The sequence below is a fragment of the Mus caroli genome, unplaced genomic scaffold (assembly GCF_978045245.1).
Source record: "Mus caroli unplaced genomic scaffold, Mus_caroli_1 scaffold_19, whole genome shotgun sequence".
Taxonomy (NCBI): domain Eukaryota; kingdom Metazoa; phylum Chordata; class Mammalia; order Rodentia; family Muridae; genus Mus; species Mus caroli.
In genome coordinates, this window is record NW_028227274.1 from 23,268,239 (window position 1) to 23,289,804 (window position 21,566).

Consider the following 21,566-nt stretch of genomic DNA (forward strand, 5'->3'; position numbering starts at 1 on the left):
CAGCCTTTGCATGTAGCATCTTGGAAAACAGAAAATTTACAACAGAATTCTACATACTGTAAAACATGACATCATGGTATTTGCAGATAAATGGATAGAACTGGAGATCATTATGCTAAGCAAATAGGCTAAACTCAGACAAAGACTGCATGTTTTTCACTCATGAAGAATGTAGTTTTACATTCATATAGATGTGTATGTGGTACACATATACACATACACATATTTGTAAGACATGAAGGTAGATAGGAGACAAGGAAAGGGAAAAAAGGAAAAGTACTAAAGGGAATGTGGAGAGACATAATATAGGGTAACACAAACCAGATACCATGAAAGCAGAAGGATGATTTGGGAAAGGGGCCAGAAAGAGGGAGGAGGAGGACTGGGGAAGACAGAAGGGGAGGGCAGGAATAAGAACAAAGTATAACCAAGCACACACATGCATGAGTGTCCACACGCATGCATGCACACATGCCACAACAAAACCCACTACTTTGTTATGCTAATTTAAAACTAATAAAACACCTTAACAAATAAAAATTATCATAAGCAATAATCAATAAAAGATGGTTGTCCAAGGATTACCTTGGTAAGTTTGAGTTGGGGTGAGCCCATAATGTGTATGTATGCATGTCTTAGATTTCAGAGTTCCTGGAGTGGCATCCAGCATTCCTATAGGTATTCAAACTGATAAGATTATAAAGATTCCTGGAAGAGGGGATGGCCCAGGAGGCAGAGTCTTTTTTTCTGTTTATCTTCAAATCTCTGTGTTGTGAGCATTGCTGGGCCAGCTGGGAAGGAGTAGCCAGGAATGCCTATCTGAAAGTGGCATTTACATATGCAGCCTGACATTTTCCTCCTCAGTGATTCCATTCTTTTGTATTTGTTTTTACTTAATGTCACAGCACTGTATGTGCACTGAGAGCCCTGAATTCAAGCAAGCCAGCCACAATGGGGTTTTCTTTATTGTAGTTCTGGTCATTTCCCTCCTCTTTGATTTTCCTGTTTTTTACACTGGGATTTCATGTTCTTGGTGCAGCAATGACCCAGCAGATGGATTTCCTAAGAAAGATTCCAGTCCTAGGGCAGAAAACAGATGGCACCAATGGAAATGATCCTGAGAGAGAGAGAGAGAGAGAGAGAGAGAGAGAGAGAGAGAGAGAGAGAGAGAGTCAGAGAGAGACACAGAGAGAGACAGAGAGACTGAGAGACTGACAGAGAGAGAGAGACAGACAGAGAGAACAGGCTTCTCCCATTCTAGGTACTTGAGCTATATGTTTAGTCTTTCTTTAATTCCAGGGAGGATAAAAAAGATGGAAAAATGAAAAGAATTAAGGGGTTGAGGGAAGATGGCAGCCAAAGAATGGGAGTAAGGGAAAAAGTAGACAGGGGCCTACAACCTAGAGGCAATTCAAGTTGAGATCAACAATAATTTAAAAAACTAAGCAAGTTGTTTTCTCCTTTTCCTAAGGACATGAGCCTCATATACCTAATCTATGCAATGAGATACACACATTGGTGTGAAACGTCTTCCTCAAGACCAGCACCCATTGCCTTTACAACTTTGCCTTTGATCATACCCACATTTGATCTACTTTTCAATTTCTGACCATCTTGTATATTGATCTTAACGATTTCTCCAGCCTCTGCCGAACCCATCAGGAAACATCTCAGGATTTCCCAGATATCACTCATTTCCTTGAAGGAAGAGAATGACTAACCCTCCCCATTCTCACCCTGCACAGGAACTGCGAATTACTTTTAAGCACAAGCACAGATGAGACTGTGTTTTGAAATGATCAGGAATGATTATGTTGTCACTGTTCCTTATTATTCTAATAAGTGGCATTAGACAAAATACCTGTCAGTGTTTCTCATTCTACCATGAGTATGGGTGAAGATCAGCACCACTATGCAGTTGTCTGTCCTTCCCTTAGAGACAATCACACATAGAGTTGGAAGTCCTAGGCTCATACAGCAGTCAAAACTATTCTGAGAGTTGTTTCTTGTTGACAAACAGCTCTGAGAGAAGAGGGAGCCACTTGGCAAACACTGGTTCTATTGTCCCAATATCACAATGACTACAGGAAGCCTCAGTATCAGAGGGGAAATATTTTGAGGTCATGCTTTCAGGCACATTGTGATGCTCTGATTCTGTTTCCATGTTTGACAAACTACACTCAGGATAGGATAAGTGAGATTTCAATATAGAAGTAGAGAGTTGCAGGCGTCTAACTACTAAGGACCTATATATGGTATTAAAGTACTGATAGACCCACAATCTTATTATCATGTGTTTCAAATGTATGTCTACCTTTTCCAAGAAAAATATAACATCAAGGACTTAGTATTTTGCAAATGGAAAATACTTTTCTTGGCACTTAGGGGCCTATAATATCAACAACTCTTCTATCTAGCTACTGAAATACAATGCACACAGTAAGATCATATGGCACACAGAACCACAGTGAATACTTATAGAACCCTAGTTGGTAAATGCCACAGTTTACCCACACTTTAAGTCAAGGACATCAAAGGAAGGTTGAATAATTTTGTAGTTCATGTCACACTAGATAAAATGAAGTCAGGAGCATTCATGTTTCAAACTACGCTTTTAACCTTAATCTCTCTCTCTCTCTCTCTCTCTCTCCATCTCTCTATGTCTCTCAATCTGGTTTTTTGTCTTGCTTTCTTTTCTTCCCCTCCTTCTGTCTCTCTAAATTACTATTTGTCTTCTGTCCTTTCTACCCCGTTTATTCTGTCTCTCTTTTCTGCATCTCTTATCTTCTTTCTTTTCTTTCTCTTTCTGTCTGTCTTCTGTCTTTTGCTTGTGTGTGAGGAGACAGAGAGATGGAGAGAGATGGAGAGATATGGAGAGAGAGAGACCTGGCAGGGTAGACATTTCATATTTTTAGAGAAGTTAGAAATGAAATCCTGGAGGGTTTTGTAGAAAATATCTTTTTCAAAGGGCACACCCTCTTCCAACTTATTGCAATTCCCACAAATAGAAACATCCCTAAAATAGATCATTTCTTCATATGCTATGTTTGTATCCACTTCGGCCTCACCACATTTTTAGAACTTTAGGTAATATTTACTTTCCATTAGTTGCCTACATTATGAAGTCTCTGACAGTAATCTCCGAGTTTTTCCCTTCTAATGTAGCTGACACAGAGTGTGTGATACTATTGGAAAGGATGGTATAAATACAGCTGCCCCACTGTCAGCCTGTCTTCCATGAGAACTAACTGTGTATATTTAGAAAAAGTTGCAAGGAAGGTGGTGACACACGGGGCCTGGTAAGAAGTCCACAGCTAGTCACCATGTGCATATTAACCAAAGACCCACAGCTTAAGAAGAAGCTATGTCTCTGTGGGGATCTCTCTCAGTGCGGTTACATTCATGTTTAACTTGTAGTCTTGACCATGGACGAGGCATAGTAAGGCTAAAAGTGAGCTTCTTAGCCTCCATTTTTGCATTGTTTTGATTGTTGAGGATAAAGTCATTTCTAGAAAACAATGTTCTTTTTTGTTTGTTTGTTTTTGTTTTTTGTTTTTTTGAGACAGTTTTCTCTGTGTAGCCCTGGCTGTCCTGGGACTCTCACCCTGTAGACCAGGTTGGCCTTGAACTCAGAAATCAACCTGCCTCTGCCTCCCAAGTGCTGGGATTAAAACCTTGTACCACCACTGCCAGGCTAATAATGTTCTTTTTTGTCTTTCATTTCTTATCAGATGATCTAACACCTGAAACTCTGGGAAATGTTGTGATTTCTCAGCTCTAGTGAGATTGTCTTATGGGAGAAGTTCTGCACAATACAAGTTCAAGGAACCTAGTGATATGATTTAGAAGCAATCCACCAGGTCAGAGACACTGCTAAATCAGAATGTGGCAAGGGAGAAGCTGGGAGATCTGGAGCAGTTAGACCTTTTGTCTACAAATCAACACTGTGGTAAACTTTCTTACTTTTAACTCTGTTAAAATGATGACCATAAACCATATGCGATGCTAAAAACTAATTAAACAGACACCTTAGAACAATTTAAAAAAAGAGGGTAAATAGAATTTTAAGCAATACCTGCTCCTGTGAAATGTCCTTTATGCTTGGGACCTGTCTAATGTTTATACTTCTGAATGTTGACTTTACTGACTGATGGCCTGATCAGCCTGTCTTTATAATCTTAACTAGTTTCAATTTGAGCAAGGCCTTCCCTTAATAGTGTGTCCTCACCATTGTCACTGTGAGCAGCAGCACCAGCACTGCCAACACTATCAACATTCCCATTATTATCATTAAGGTTGTCATCACCGTCACCATTGTGATATCCATCCATCATCAACAACACCATTGTGATCATCACCATCATCAGGGCCATTGCCACACTTTTCTTTTAGTCATCATTCCAAGTTAAAAAAAAAAGTTTTCCCTAATTTTTAAAATTTTGCCCCTCCTTTCACGCTTGGCATTCTTTCATTAAGTTACCACTTTCACTCCTTATCTTTTTGGTTTTTAGCCAATCCTTTAAGAGCAGAGCCCTTTCTCTATCCTCAATTCCATGTTTTTTGTTTTGTTTTGTCAGACAGGATTTGTCTGTATTAGCAAACTTGGCTGTCCTGGAACACACTTTGTAGACCAGTCTGGCCTCAAACTTATGGAGATCTGCCCGCCTCTGCCCCTGCCCCTGCCCCTGCCCCTGCCCCTGCCCCTGCCCCTGCCCCTGCCCCTGCCCCTGCCCCTGCCCCTGCCCCTGCCCCTGCCCCTGCCCCTGCCCCTGCCCCTGCCCCTGCCCCTGCCCCTGCCCCTGCCCCTGCCCCTGCCCCTGCCCCTGCCCCTGCCTCTGCCTCTCCCTCAAGTGCTGGGATTAAAGGTATGTGCCACCATGCTCAGCCTACTACCACTTTGTAAAGAATACATTTTAAAGATTCTCTGTTTCACTTGTTGATCATATCCACTTGCTCTTACTTTTCACATCTATCTTTATCAAACAATAGATTCCTCATTGTTCTCTAGTTGCATAGCCCTCTGGCTTATGTTTATCAGAAATGTCCAGCTGATGTAGGAACAGATTTCCAAAGGTCAGTTTTTCAACATTATCTATCTATCTATCTATCTATCTATCTATCTATCTATCTATCTATCATCTATCTATCTATCTATCTATCTATCTATCTATCTATCTATCTATCTATCTATCTATTATTCTTAGTGTCAGTTGCAGGTCCAGGCAATTTTCCAAGCAACTGGAGTACACTGTGCATTCAGGTATATAGATTAAGGGAAAGCATTCTATCTGGGATCTACAACCTGGAGCACAGGTCATCATAGGTCCATACACAGGGATTAATTATACTTGTTGCTGACTCTGCTTGCATGTAGCATGTGTTCTTACTCATGTTTCATTGGCTAATTGATTTGGAGGTGTGGTGTGTTCAAACGATAAGGATGAGTGTAGTATGGCTAGCGTGAGACAGGGGTGAGATGTTCAGAGAGACAGGAATTTGAGGACCATAGGGGACTTGGTATTTTCTGTGAATGAAATGGAAAACTGTTGAAGGTTCACAGAAAGACAACCATCAAGACCTGTGTTGAATGCTGATTGAAGGGAGCAAGAGTATAATCTGGGAAGTCAGTTCAGAGGTTAAAACAACAATCCAAGGATGATATTTAGAACAGGAGGGCACCAACAAGGAAGACATTCTATCTGCCTGCCTGCCTATCTATCTATCTATCTATCTATCTATCTATCTATCTATCTATCTATCTATCTATCCATCCACTCACTCATCCACCCACCCACCCATCCTGTTTTTTGAGATCAGGTTTTTCTGTGTAGTCCTGGCTATCCTGGCTTTGAACTCACAGAGATCTGCCTGCTTCTAGTGCTGGTATTAAAGGTGTTTGCCACCACTGCCTGGCTTAAGAAAGATATTTTAAACTATAAATCCACTCACATTTTTATGTATGCATAAATATACAACACATGTACTTTCAAACATATAATGTACCATGTATTATACACATGTGGTATCTTTATGTGTTATGAATATTTATATTTTAATCCAAAGAGAAAAATTTAACTTTATGGTTTGCTGGTTTGCTAGTATCTGAAGATATATTTTTAGCCTATTTTATGATATTTAACATTTGTCTTTTTAGAGTCCATTTTTCATGCGTTATATTGCAAAACCCAAAGGACAAAGCTAGAAGGGTTCCTATTATCATTATCCCCCTCCTACATACTTTCTTTATGGAGACCTTTACTGGTACAAGCCCTACATGAAAAGTTCCCCAATCTCTAGTACCTAAGATTGGTTGGGGCTTATAGAAACCAGTCTCTCCCCACCCCCAACCTCTACAATACTCACATTATAAGGTCTTGGGAAAAGAAACTTAGTCAATGGAGTCAAATGATGGTGAGACGAGTTCTATGTAATCCACATTCTCATCAAATCTAAGCGGCTCTTAATAAAACTCACAGTAGTATTTGGGAAGGGATATAGGGCTCCAGTCTTTCCAGCCTGCTGAGCTACCACCTGTTCTTGGCAGGGGCTACACAGTTAATCCCCTGAGCACCATTGCTTATTTCCTAGACTGCTTTCTCTTCCAGGAAGAAAATAACCACTGGTGTGTGAGCTAAATGGAAGCTCTTTCCAATGCCACCAGCATGTATGTGGATACTGCCTGTGCTATGCTACCAGAGGCCTCCATAGATGAGAGCTTTCAGTAAATCCTTCTGGGAATTTTGTTTTGTTGGCTAGCATTCACTTTTTTTCTTTTTCTTTTTCTTTTTCTTTTTCTTTTTCTTTTTCTTTTTCTTTTTCTTTTTTTCTTTTTCTTTTTTTCTTTTTTTTTTTTTTTTTTGGTTTTTCGAGACAGGGTTTCTCTGTATAGCCCTGGCTGTCCTGGAGCTCACTTTGTAGACCAGGCTGGCCTCGAACTCAGAAATCCACCTGCCTCTGCCTCCCGAGTGCTGGGATTTTTTTTTTCTTTCCTAGGGTGTCGAAGTGTGGGTCACTTCCATTCCCTGTCCTGAGCCTCAGCTGAGATATTCATGGTACTGTCATGTGATAGTGGTAGCCATCAGAGCAGTATGACTCTGATAGATGGGTGCACAATGGCCCTTTGATGTGTTACTGAATGCAGAATCAAGAGACCACCACATTTTGCTGATATTGCTCCTACTTGGCCTAAATAGGCACTTCTTGTTTTTCATCCCCTCCTCCAAATACTGAGCAAGCAATCAGCAATAGGAACTAGATAGGTAGCACGGAGTATGTTGGCACCTTGGTGGATGAATGTGTTGCAAACATCCCCCCAATTACTACCTGTATTTGTAAGTTGTACTGTACCATTCTATCCACTATGCCTATCCCTATCTTTGTCTGCCCTTTGATGTTCAGATTTCTGCCAGGGGATGCTGAACTCTGTATTATACATCCTCCAGACTCCTTTTCAGCCCCCTTCCTGTTGGGGGTCAGCTAATAGAGAGGCAATATCCTGAGTAAGGGTTGGGGGAGGGAGATCACAGTTCTCTTTCCCTGTTCTCTTCATTCTTTGAATATTAGTCCTCCTGAAAGCTGAACCCTCTTTCAGAGCCCTAGCTTTTGGTTCTAGTTAACACCATTTCCTCTCTTTATTTGATTCTTTGGTCGAGGGTGGCAATGTCTCAATGCTATACTAACTTCTGGGTGCTTTGGGAGATTTGGCAACAGCCAGTCTCCTGTTGGCTTCCTTAAACCTTCAGAAGTTTTGACACTAAATTATTTTACAAACCCAGCTTTTGAATCTTCTATTTTTTTCTAGCTTTTCATTAATGGACATCTCTCTCTGAAAGGAGGGCAGGTTCTGTTCTAGATCTATGATCTCCCTGTGCTGTCCCTTCACCCAGAGGTTCTATGTTCACCCTTTCTGTTGCTACAGTCTAGTTAAAGCACTTTATAGTCACACTTAGGGATAGGCAAAAGCACTGTCTGCCAATCATGGCATACCAGTGTAGGTGGGTTTAAAACAAAGGGAGAAGTTACTGAGTTGAAATACAAAGGTCATGTTACCATCTCAGGGGGTACACAGATTTTCTGGGGATACATATTCTGTCATTCAAATATGGGGCTAGTGAGCAGGCTCATTAGGAAAAGGTGCTTTTCATTTATGCTGGTGACCTGAGTTTGTCCCCCAGGACCCAACTGATAAAAGGAAAGAACTGATTCCTATAAGCTCTTCTCTGATTTCTACATTGTATTGTGGCATGTGTATGTATAAACACACAGACACACACAGAAACACACAGACACACACACACGTACAAATGAATAAAAACATAAGTAAAATTAAAATAAAACAATTGCAATTGATCATAAAAATATGTTGCTTATTGAGCATCTCATACTCGGTATTGGAGCATATAGTAACTATACATTGGTTTCTCCAATTCTGATTGTCCCTCGACAATGTTGACATAATCACCAACTCATACACAGGTAGCTTGACAATAAGATATATAAAATGGTGCTGATAAGGTCTGATTGGTTCCAAAACAGATCAATTCTTTTATTTATGCCACATGGACTCATGAAGGAGAAAACTAGACAGGTAATTCATGTGATTCAGGGCTCAGATGGGACATGACTCAAACTCTTGTATGGTAGAAAAGTAATGTAGGACAAGACATGTTTCATTAAGGAGGCAAGAAACTTGCAACTTGAATGAGAGAAATGAGAAAATTGGAGAAAGAGAAGAGGAGAAATGAGGTCATAAATACTAGGGCTCAGTCCAGAGCTAATTACCCCAGCTTTAGGAAGAGGCTACCCATGCCACATCTGTCTTCTCAGGACCACAGCGCTGCCCTGGGTTAGGGTATCACATGTAGCTCCACAGCTTAGCTTTCCTAAGGCTACCTGCACTTAAAGGCAACCTTTAGTCATCTCAGAGTTGACTTCCTTTCAGAAAGAAGGCTGTTACCTTCTGCTCTGCCATTTTCCGTGCACCTATCTAAGGTTCGATTTCCTATTTTAACCATATGCCTATACTCAAATTATTCTGCAAATCCTGGTATGTGAAACCATACACATCCCTGTACTCAAGCAACTTGTATATATGATGAAGGTCAGTATATCAACATTGTAAGGGGACAATCACAATTGGGGGTACCTATATATAATTACTATGTGCTCCAATACATGACACAAGTGAGAAGCTCAATAAATAAGAATATACTTTTATGATGGTGAGTAGTACTCCCATGTCACTGGGGGCCACAATTGTTTCAGTAATTCCTTCACACCTCACTCTAACTTTGTGATGCTCTTTTGTTCCCAAAGGCGGTCCTTCTAGACCTTTGTCACTCTTCTTTAGATAGCTATTTCCTATGAGCATCCTACTCTCTCTACATTGTCACATTGTTTTTCTTGCTCGGGTGTGACACCCCTCTCATCACCGTCCATTTACCTACCCCACTGAAGTCCTCACATCAATGCAAGGAAGGAAGTTCAGATGCCAAAGTCTTCAGTGGCCTCCAGATGACTGAATGCATAGACAGTTTTCAGGCCTTTTCCTGTTTTCTGCATTATATGGTCTTGCCTTCCTTCTTCCTTCAGAATCTGCTTGATTTCTTTGCCCCTGTGATCTCCAGCATCCCACTTTCCCTGCATTCTCCTTCTTTCTCCCAAACCACCTTCCTTTTCTTTCTCTGGTCTCCCTATACTCCTTTTCTAATTTGATCCCTAACTTTGAATTAATTGTCTTTGTCTATTGAGCTCTCTATCACATGATGTGCTGTGTCCTGCACAGCTTGCTCTGGAAACCTGACTTTGGGTAACTTAGGAATAAAACCAAGAAACACAGAAGAAATGAAAGATACACAAACAGAGAAGGTAGGCTCATGTGGACTGTGCTTGCATTGATGGATGTTGCCAACTACACAACCCAGGAACTCAGTACATTTATCAGTGTGCTGTCTACATACACTGTCAGCATTCACACTTGGACCAGAAGATGACTTTGCTCTTTACCTAAGTGTAACTTGGGGAAGGCTTTCAGTCTCCATGGTTCTGGGGCATTGGGGTCCTTGACATCATGCCAACAACACACATTCACTCAGGACTCCACTTGATTCTTGCTCATTCACTAAGGTCTTGCTTCTGATCACCACAATGATCCATTGAGTAGATGAGTGGACTCTTCACTGAATTGACTCAGGGTGAGTATCTCTGACTCCCCTTATCATAATTACACATCTTAACATGCCTTACAGTGTCTGTACATTGGAAATCTAGCATTAATATAGTGCACATTAATACTTCAGAATCGTGAATTACTGACTATACTACCATCACACCAAGAAATCTAATTGTCTTTCCTTACCACTACCTTTTCCTTACCCTATAATTCAAAGCAATGGCAAGCATACTGATCTCTTGCCTCTCAGAGCTGAGCATGTTTTGTTTCCTTAATAGCTGCCCCAGTTCAGGGACTCATGAGACATTTGATCCTTTACTGTTCTATGTAGTTCCAGCTTTACTGCCTTGATCCAATTTTTACTTTGAAGGCAAAGTAATTTTTCTAAGAAACAAGTATGACCTCACTCATGCTTAGAATCCTGCTGGGGCTGCTACTGCCTTCAGGATGGGGCCCAAATGCCCTGGCTTGTAATAGGAGAACCTCACAGGTCTGTTTCTTTATCCCTTCTACCTCCTTCAAGCTTCTCAAACTCACCTATAACCTAACCATGATTTTTTTTTCAGAATTGTTCATTAGGCTCCATCCTTCTGGAATCAAATGGCCCATTAATCAGCATATTTGACAAGGAGCTTATAAACCCAGCTAGCTAAGTTGAACTGCCTCTCTGATGATTCTTGTGGTTTTTCCTTTTTACCCTTTTTCTTCCTTCTTTTTGCTCTCATACATTGATCAGAGCCAGAATTCATTCTAGCATTTTTGGGTAACAATAGATGTAATTGTCAGCCTCCCTGGAGCTGGCCAGGTTTTTATGAAATTAGACATATTTATCTTGATGTTTAGGAGCAAGCATGAAACTCAAATCTACATGTTGGCACTCCAAGGGTTGGGTCTTTAATATTCAATGACATAACTTCATTGCAGTTTTGACAACACTATATAGAAGTTGTGCTTACCATTGAAAATTAAAGGCACCAAAAATGTTGACAACAGCAAAAGTGTGACTGCTTCCAGGCTCCTGAACTGATTGCTATTCCAGTTTGTCTAGAACTGCTTATTGTGTTTGCAATGCCGTCGGTTCTACTTAGAGACTACCCAGAGTCAGTGCTGCACAGGTAAGTAAGTGCTACAGAAATCTCTGCTTTCCTTCCTCTCTCTACCTTTCTATTGCTTTCTACAGTTGTTCTCTTGAGGGTTGATTTGCATTCGGTTACAGAGCCCCAGGTCTCCTCAACCTCTGGGCTACTTATCTCACTTTTCTTGGGGGTGACTGGACTCAGTGGTCTTTTGATTTCTTCTTTGCATCTTTTCTCTTTTCTTTTTCTCTCATATGAGTATGAAGAACCTTTAACTCTAGTGACCTATTCCACAAATCCCCAGTTTGTCAATCATGTTGTCCTGTGTGTATTGCAAAACTTGAATGGCTAGTCAGAAAGACACAGAAGGTCTTTGGAGGTGATCCTTTTCCAATGCAGCCATGTTGATGGATTACAATTTCTCTATACCTGAACCTTATTCTGAGTAGGAAGAGGAGTTTCTATTACCTATGAATTCAGATTGTGTCCTCTCAATTTGAAATGATAAAAAAATAAAGCCAAGAATAATTAAAAAACAATTTGCTTTGCTGGTGTTAGTGATAGTGTTGTCATACAAGACCAGTTGACAGACAATTTTGACATGCTTTTATTTAACTTGGCAGTTTGCTTTTGTTTTTAAAGATTATCTCCCACTATAATTCAATGTAGGAGTATTTGTCTAAAAGTATACTTCCTCCAGATTTCCATCTTCAAGCCAGCTGAGGCCCCTGAGCTATAAAGCAGAGATGCAGATAGGAGAACTCAGAATTGTCTGTGGACTGAGCATAGTGACCCTTGTGGACAAAGAAGGTGCTCTGTTTGCAGGTCTAGGCTGAGTGGATAGCTGAGTGCATCCCCATATCTGCAGTTTAGGGGAGCCTGCTATGGTGCAGCCTTTCTGTTGATAGTTCCTTACTGCCAGTAACAGAACCAGAGAACATATTGGTTGCTTCTTTCTGGTGACCCACATCTAGTTAGTCCCTGAGGAATATTTACACATTCTTCCCTGTTCTATTCTAGGAGGGAAGCCCTGGCCAGGTAGGATAGCTCTCAGCATGGTCCCATTGAGTCTCTGTGGAGTTCCAAGCAGGGTTCAGACTCTGGGTCCTAATGCCCTTAATCTTCCCAGGAGTAAGCCACATGACAATCTTTTGTGTCTTTGAAGTGCAGAAATACATTTCAGATTTCTGCAAATGGTTCCACTGGGGAACCTCTTGCTTGGGAGATAAATATATAGCTCTTTTACACTCTCCCCAAATATTTACCTGAGTAGAGAAAAATAAAAATTGCAAAACTACTTCATTTATTTTCCTTTGTTAATCATATCTAAAGGGATAGATATGAAGATTGAAGTCTAATGTATCCTACTGTGCTGTGTGCCTCATGCTTGCACCTCCTGATGAACTTAGACTTTGCAGGGGTGATTAGATCTAATAAGGAAGAGGTTAAAAAGTCATAAAAGACATATTGCCAGTCACATGTTCCCAAGTTTCAATGACCCAGACAATTATCACTGTGCTTCAGGTTGATTTGGACACTGGTAGAAAAGAGGGCATGGAATGGAGTCTTAAGAATGTGAGTTCATAGCATTCAGCTTCAGCTTATTGTTTTTCTACTTGAAATTCAAGATTCAAACATTGAGTTGATGAACCAAGATTCAAGGATTCTCCTGGCTGGAAATGACTGGCTGAGAAAATGTATGGCGAGTCCAGGCATCTCCTCTGGTGGTGGTGGGGGACTAAAATGATAAATTACATAACCTATACTACACACCATATGCATGTGAACATTGTCCTATTAGCCTACATGTGTTTTGGGCCAATTCTACAATGCTCCTGAGATACTCACTAATGGGAGAAGAGGTAAGGTTGGGTCAACAGTATTTACTTTGAGGAAGTATTCAGTATTCAGCCAATTGATCATCTCTTCCTTTAATATATACATGTATTCAATATGTAAATACAAATACCATGATTCATATTATTCAAGAGCATGTTGCAAAAGTTGTGAGAGATGGTAAAATTTCTCAGGTAGTGCAAGAGATGAGAAATGCACAGCCAGTGCTTGGATTTACTGCACGAGACAGCGCATTACTATATCTAAGTGAGGGGAATGAGAATGCTTTCCAGGTAAGCATTATAGAAGATGCCTTTCTGTTTCCACAGTACATGGAGGCTTTATTGAAAGAAGAAAATGAAGCAGAGTCTCCTTCTGAAAGTCACCATCTCACTAGGCATTAGCTTCTTGGTTGTACCCAATCCTGGCCCTTAGGCTTCCTGAATACATAATGTTGATCATATACACCACTTCCCAAGATGTTGGCCTGGCTTCTGACTACTCCCAATATCTAGTAGTTCAGTACTTTCAGATGTTTTATGCTATGCTTAGAATTTTTCCCTAGTAAATGTGGGTCATCCTCAAGGTTTCTTGAATGAGAAACTGAAAGACAGCTTTGAGGGTCATATTGATGTCCCTTGACTAGGTAGGGGCCAAATAGGCCAAGGTAGGGAAGATAATATGGAATGAAAAGAGCTGGTCTTAACAATGTAAAAATGTCCCTCAAGAACCTGGGTCTTCTGGGTAGTTTCCTCACCTAGACCATTTCAGTAATTAGTTTAACTTCTCCCCTTTGGGAAGGATTATGTCATAATCTCTTCTCTTCTCTTCTCTTCTCTTCTCTTCTCTTCTCTTCTCTTCTCTTCTCTTCTCTTCTCTTCTCTTCTCTTCTCTTCTCTTCTCTTCTCTTCTCTTCTCTTCTTCTTCTTCTTCTTCTTCTTCTTCTTCTTCTTCTTCTTCTTCTTCTTCTTCTTCTTCTTCTTCTTCTTCTTCTTCTTCTTCTTCTTCTTCTTCTTCTTCTCTCTCTCTCTCTCTCTCTCTCTCTCTCTCTCTCTCTCTCTCTCTCTCTCTCTCTCTCTCTCTCCACTTTTATCATCAGTGACAAATATTTGGCCAGGGAAAGATTAAACAAGAACTTTCAGAGTTTTACATTTTCAATTTGTTATTGCCAGAAAGTTCTGGCTTAAGCACTTACTTGGACTCTCTACCTGGAATTGGAAGCAATTTTCTCCATTTCTGGTTCTGTTTCACATGGCTAATTTCTGGTGAGGCTTCTCTCCCCATGGAACACTTTCAGAGTCAAACCAGGCTCCTTTTAAGAATTCTGTTAAGCTTCTTCCTGCTCTGATCCACTTCACCAGGGTCTGCTGGTCCTTCTTTCCCTTGGACGAAACAGGTATAGTTTTAGTATAAATGGAAATACTTTCTCCAGACCATCAGCATCATCACTAGCTCTATAAGGAAATAGTTTAGTATGTGAAATGTTAAGAGTTCCTGTGATAATCTGGAGTGGCTCTATCTTTGGAGAGCCCTGAAATTTCACCACCAGGTGACTATATCTGTGTGTCCACAGATCATCAGCATACAGAACCAGTTTTGGCTTCTTCTCCTCCTCCTCCCACCAGCCTGCAAGGTTTCTGAGTTTGCAGACTGAAGCTGCTGTTTAATTTCTAACCTCCCATGGTTCCCAATTTGGGGCTCACCTATGGGGTCCATCCACTCAATTAGGACTGGCATTAAAGACCATGGCTTCTTTTTTGGTACATTGTGGGAGGTGGCAGGATGTTCCCAGCAGCCTTCCCATCTCCATAGGCTTCATCCAGGACATAACCAGGAAGTGTTTTTCTTGTCATTGCTGTGGAAAACATTATGTCATATACGCTTGAAAGTAATGCTGGGACAAGAGCTAGGCTTTGAAAAAAATGGGTCAGCCAGGGTAGAATTCTAGGAGATAGCCAGAGGGAAATGACGTTAGATATGAAGTCAACAAAGAAAATAATTTCTACTTTTGACATTTTACCAAGAGTGACCCCAGTGACCTGTCACAGTTCCCTACTGCAAGGTGCAAATCATCACCATAATAACATTGACAGCTACTATTTATAGAGCAGCACCTCTTGACACAGAATATATTTAAATATATTGTATTTATTTATTTTAAAATTTCATGCATGTAGGTGCTACATTTTGATCATGTCTATTCTATACTCTATTTCTAACTTCTGGACACTTACATACTTTCTCAACCTCACATTGTCTTTTATTAAGTCACTGAGTCCAGTTACTTCTGCTGGTATGTAATGAGTCAAATGAGATGACAAATCTATTGCGTAAAGGGCCATTTAGTAGAGAAGGTGCAACCTACCTGGGGGCCACATCCCTGAAGATTCTGACTACATCAAGAGTAATGTTTAATTCTTCAGTGAAAAACTGGAGACTCAGAGTTCAATGATCTTTCCAGAGTGACATGACCATTTGGTGTGAATCTGGTGTTATATTCAAGTATTATCCCAAAGCTGTTCTGCCCTACAGACATTCTGTCTGCTCAGCTCTCTATCCCTCCCCCCCAACTTTGCTTTGACATGGATAGATGTGAAGTTTAAGTTAGCATGAGAATATTGGTTTGTGTCACTTACACATGGTTTCAGAATTGTTTAGAAGGATGGCAAGGGGAAAGCTAGGATATAATCAAGCCCATGCTCTGAAAAAGGCCTGCAAGGTCTGTGCACTCCAGTTCTAGTCAATCTCTTCTCTCCCTCCTGTTCTTGGCAACTGTCCCTTAAGCCCGTCTGTTCTCTGCCTCTAATATATTATGCTGATATTTTATTACCAAACAATTACATCCACTAATTTGAAAAGGAAACGAGCAGGAAATTGCAATTATAAGAGCAAAAGCAATGGTCTTTTATGCATATGAAATACGGTTTGTCACTGCTACAAAACAGACTTCCCCTCTTCCGTGGCTCTTCACTGCCTTGTCTTTAATAATTGAGCAGAGAGCAGAGTAATAATTAGATTCTTGATAGCAGAGGAGATGCTGGTGGGTTTGCAGCATGTGGAGGCTCAGCTTGGAGCATGAGCTGCCACCATGCCTCCACAGGGAGAAGCATTCTTCATGCTGTTTTTGTTGAGCACAGTCCAAAGTATTCTTTGAATCTATGTGTTCTGTGTAGATTATTTGCTCACTATTAGTGTTTTCTCTATGCTCTGGAATGCTTTACCACTCATGAACTCTAATTGTGGCCCTGAATTGCCTTGGTCCTTGGAATGTTTGTCAATGAGTTATGCATTGCCTGTAACCTCCATGGATTGTCTCTGCATCTCTTGTGTTACTCAGGGTGGTGGGTGTTCCTTTCAGGTCCTCAATGGTCATTCTACACAGTACCACACTGCTGACTCCTAAAGGGTTTGTGGAAAGAATGAGAAATAAAGGATTGCTATTTCTAGGCACTGATATTTGAACTGTTTTAATCACTAACTAGCCCAGCCTGTATCTACTAGTAGATTTGTCATCTCATTTGACTCATTATATCCTCAGGATAGAGAAAAGGCTGATCACACTGGGAAGGTGTGTGGGAAATGGCAAATGACATAGAATACAAGGTGCCTAGGTTATAAGACTTTTCTTTATCATTGCTTACTCAAGCAGCCAATCTCTCTGAAAAGCTGTTTATCTGTGACAGGGTAATGAAGGTATCTACCTAGAAGATGCCTAGAGGATCTGAGTCAGTGTGTGCCAGAGGCTCAGAAACAGCAGGATGCTCATCACAGAATAACCTACAGAAGTATCATTTATTTAAATGACATTATTATTTAAAAATTCCTCCTTTGACAGTTTCTCCATCTAACAGATAAGAAAGCCAAGGGTGACCCAATTGACTGCAGAGACCTGCCTGTGCAACTTTGATAATAACAAGGAATAATGGCTTCTATACTTTAGATCCACAGCTTTCCCATTTGGCTCATAGTGACTATTTTTCTGTTTTGTTTTTGTTTTTTTTTTTGCTTGGATTATTCTTGGGGAAAGTGGGTAGGGAAGGTATCAAGTAGGAACTATTGCTCTTTCAAAGAATGCAGAGTCTACTTAGTGAGATGAGTTAGGTAGAAGCTCTATAAAGAAATCTCTTGCCTCTCCAAAATAAACTCTATCCCAAAGCCCCTACTTTGGGTATATGAGAGCTAGCTAAGGAGCTTAGCAGAATGCATATTACCTGGCCCCTCTTATACTTTCTGCTTTAATAGTACCTTGGGTGGTTGAGAGGTAGCAGGACTTAGTGGATTGCATCAAGGCTTCCCTTTCTGACTCCCACAAATTAATGGCATGAGTTTAGTCTTGTTTCTTAACCTCTCTTACCTTTGTGTCTTCTTTGGAGAGACGGTGATAGCAGAGACAACTTTATATAGTGTAATGAGAACTAACTGAATTGAGGCATTCAGGCATCCCTTTATCAGCACTCAAAAGAGTTTTTAGAACTACGACTCCAGAGATATCTCAAAGGGTTGCTCAGGATAGTCCTAGCCTCTGAAATTGCTCTGGTCACCCTTTTATGGAACTTCTTAAATCAATGGCCTCAACCTTCTGCAGTCAATCTGGGAGTTGCTGATGGCAGAAATGTTGAATGTAGTAGACATATTTGGGACTTCCTTGTGTATTGACTCATGAATCACCAATGTGCATCCAACTTCTGCTCATTGCCATAAAGATTTGTTTCCAGAGGAGACCTTCATTACAAACTTCATTTGGAACAATCTCAGGCTTGCAGGTGGACAATAGTCTAGGAAAGGTCTGGTTCTCAGTGACCTGGGGCCCTAGACAGGGCTGGATTGTATTTTGGTCACTGTTCTTGCCCTGTGCTAAGTACCTCATTCTAGCCCTTGTAACTCACTGGGTAGTAGGGTCTGTAAGAGTCATACTTTCTATTCAAAAGCCTTTTTCTTCCTTCTATTTTAATTTCTTTGAGTAAATCATGTCCCGTATAGAAGCACTAAACATAGTATTTAGTACATGCTGCAAGATCTGCAGGTGAGTTTGGCCACTTGGAGAAGCAGAGGGTATTGAGAGGCTGTCCACTCCCAACCTTTCCTTGCTGCTGTAGATGGCTGACTCATGTCTTTTGGGTTGCCTTCATACATAGAGGCATGAGAACAGCCTTTACTCATAGCACTATTCTGAAAAGAAGATGAAAACACAGAAACACTTTAACATAGAAAACATAAATGAAAATCACACAGAACAGATATTGTTTGGCATTTGACAATATCTCTGTTAACATAAACAATTGTGAATCTTTTAGATCAGAATATGAAGTTTAGGGTGAGACATAGGCTTTATTGTATTTTGTTTGTTCAATTAGAATTCCTGTTAATTATAAAAGGAATTGATACATGGATTCTTATCAAAATCAAAATGTGACACTGAAAAGCAAATTCCAGTTTGTCTACCCAAACTCTCTGAAGCACTTACCAGCTTTCAGTTTACTATGTGCCTTTTAAAAGATTTTAAAACAAAAGATGTGTGTTCATATATATGCTTGTAAAAGATAAGAGCATAGAAAGATATCTACTATGGCTTATTTATCTAACTATCATGTATTTGTGGTATCTGTATTAGTTATTTTTCTCTTTGCTGTGACCAAGAACAAGAGCAAGGAGGCTTTGTTCTGGATCTTTGTTTGAGGATAGTCCGTCCCAGCAGGGAAGTCATCAAGTCAAGCATCCTTAGTTGCAGCATCAGAAACAAGAGGCAGTTGTTCAAAGTACATCCTCAGTAAGGAAGCAGAGACAAGTGAGTGTTGGTGCTCAATTTGCTTTGGTTTGTCCCTTTAAAAATGTGTTTTTTTAAATATATATTTTGAGATAATGTATCACATCTTTTCTCATTCCTTTTCTTTCCTTTAAGTCCTCACATATAATCTTTCTTGTTCTCATTCAAAATTTATGTACATACACACATATTATATATACCTAAGTGTACAAAAACAAACTGCTTAGTCAATATATTCTTATATGTATGATTTTAGGGCTGACCATTTGGTGTCAGATAGCCAATTGCTGGCCTTTTTTCCTGGAGTAGACTATTTCTCCCACTCTCAGCACTTGTTAGTTATGTATAGTTCTTATTTATTTATTTATTTATTTATTTATTTATTTATTTATTTTACATAGAGTTGAGGCCTCTTTGGCATTCCCCTGTCCATGTGAGCATATTTACTGTTGTTGACCTTGTTCAGCTCAGGTTTAGACAGCCATGTTAGTGAGACTTTACTTTATGTAACTGATGACATTCATAGGAAGCACAGTCACAGAAATTTCCCTGACCTCCTTTTATACTCAAAGATAAGTATAGTCCTCACACTTCATCATGAAGATGTATGTATGTTTTCTTCCTTCCTTCCTTCCTTCCTTCCTTCCTTCCTTCCTTCCTTCCTTCCTTCCTTCCTTCCTTCCTTCTTTCTTTCTTTCTTTCTTTCTTTCTTTCTTTCTTTCTTTCTTTCTTTCTTTCTTTCTTTCTTTCTTCAATCTTGGATCCCAATACATAGAATGGTACCACTCACATTTGGTACCATTATATTATGACTCCATAATATTATATTTATAGAGTCATACAATAGCTTTTTAATTCTTGTCATTGAATCTTGTGGTCAAAGCATGATGCTATAATGCCCCCATGACTGTCTTCATGCATAGTACTGTCTTAAAGGTTTTGTAAAGGTTTACCAGTTATAAAGTGGTTGCACAATCATGTACTTTTTTTTCTCTTAATTAATTAATTAATTAATCCACTTTATCTCATGATCACATTTCATCTCCTTCAGATTTCTCCCTCACAAACTTGTCTCTCCACGAACACACTTCTCAGAGAAAGGGAAGTTCCCCATGGCTACCAACCCCACCCTGGCACATCAAGTTGCAGCAGGACTAAATGCATCCTTTCTCAATGAGGTCCTACATGTAGTCCAGCTAGGGGAGGAGGATCCAATGGCAGGCCACAGAGTTAAAGACAGCACTCTGCTCCAATTTTTAGGGGTGTCACAGGAAGACCAAGCTGTAATCTGCTGTATGTAGGGGGCCAAGGTCCAGCCCATGGTCTTTTGTTGGTGGTTCAGTCTTTGTGAGCCCCCAGGTTAGTTGACTCTGTAGGTCTTCTTGCGTCCTTGATCTCTCTTGCTCCGTCAATCTTGTCCCCCACTCTTCCACCAGACTCCTCAAGCTCTGTCTAATGTTTGGTTGTAGGTCTCTACAATTGTTTCCATCAGCTTCTGGATTCAGCTTTTCAGGAGACAGTTATGCTAGGTTCCTTCCTATCTGCAAGCAAAGCAGAGTATCACTAGTAGTATCAGGTTGTATCTCTCTCATGGGATGGGTCTCATGCTGAGCTAGTCATGGGTTGGCCATTCCTTCAATCTCTGCTCTGTCTTTATCCATGTACATCTTGTAGGAAGGGCAAATTTTGAGTCAAAGGTATTGTGGGCAGGTTGGTATCCCCCTGGAAATCCTGCCTCACTACAGGAGGTGGTCACTTTAGTCTCTATATCCCCAGCTGCTAGGAATCTCAGCCAGGGTCACCCCCATAGACTCCCAGGAGCCTCCCATGTCCCAGGTTCTTTTATCCTAGTGATGACCCCCTTATCAATCTCCATTCTCTCTCCAAGCTCTCCCCTGCCCCAACTCTCCAAACCTGATCCCCATCCATGTTCCCTTCCTCACCTCTTCTTCCACCCAGTTCTTTCCCACTATTCACCTCTGATATCCATTTCCCCTTTCTGATTGATTCAAGCATCTTCCTTTGGGCCACCCTTGTTACTTATTTTGGGTCTGTGGATTATAGATGGTTATCCTATACATTATAGCAGAATAGCTAAAACAATCCTATACAATAAAAGAACTTCTGGATGTATCACCCATTCAGATATCAAGCTGTACTACAGAGCAACAGCAATAAAAAATAAACCCACATGGTATTAGCATAAAAACTGAGAGGTTGATCAATGGGATAGAATCAAAGACCCAGAAATGAATTTACACACCTGTGGAAATTAATTTTTGATAAAGAAGCCAAAACTATACAATGGAAAAAAAACTTCAACAAATGCTGCTGGTCTAACTAGATATCAGCATGTAAAAGAATGCAAGTAGATGTATATTAATCACCCTGCACAAACTCAAGTTCAAGTGGATCAAAACCTCAACATAAAGCTGGACATACTAAATCTAATAGAAGAGAAAGTGGGGGACTTGCCTTGAAAACATTAGCATAGGAGACAACTTCCTGAACAGAACACCAATAGCTCAGGCACTAAGATCAACAATTAATAAATGAGTTCTCATGAAACTGAAAATCTTTTGCAAGGCAAAGGATATTGTCAACAGGACAGAATGGCATCCTATAAAATGGGGAAAAATCTTCGCCAACCCTGTATTTAAAAATCTTGTACTTCTATCAACTGTGCACACATCATTTTCATCATAACTCCACCATTATT

The 21,566-nt window shown here is 40.3% G+C and overlaps 1 long non-coding RNA gene across 2 annotated transcripts in view; it reads left to right on the plus strand.

The window, feature by feature from the left end:
* Positions 1 to 3,943, plus strand: part of LOC115029844 (uncharacterized) — a 143,735-nt gene extending 139,792 nt beyond the window's left edge. For both annotated transcript variants that reach the window (XR_015046033.1, XR_003835399.2), the window contains one exon: positions 3,732 to 3,943. This is a non-coding gene — a long non-coding RNA (uncharacterized LOC115029844). The remainder of the gene's footprint in view (positions 1 to 3,731) is intronic.
* The last annotated feature ends 17,623 nt before the right edge of the window (positions 3,944 to 21,566 follow it).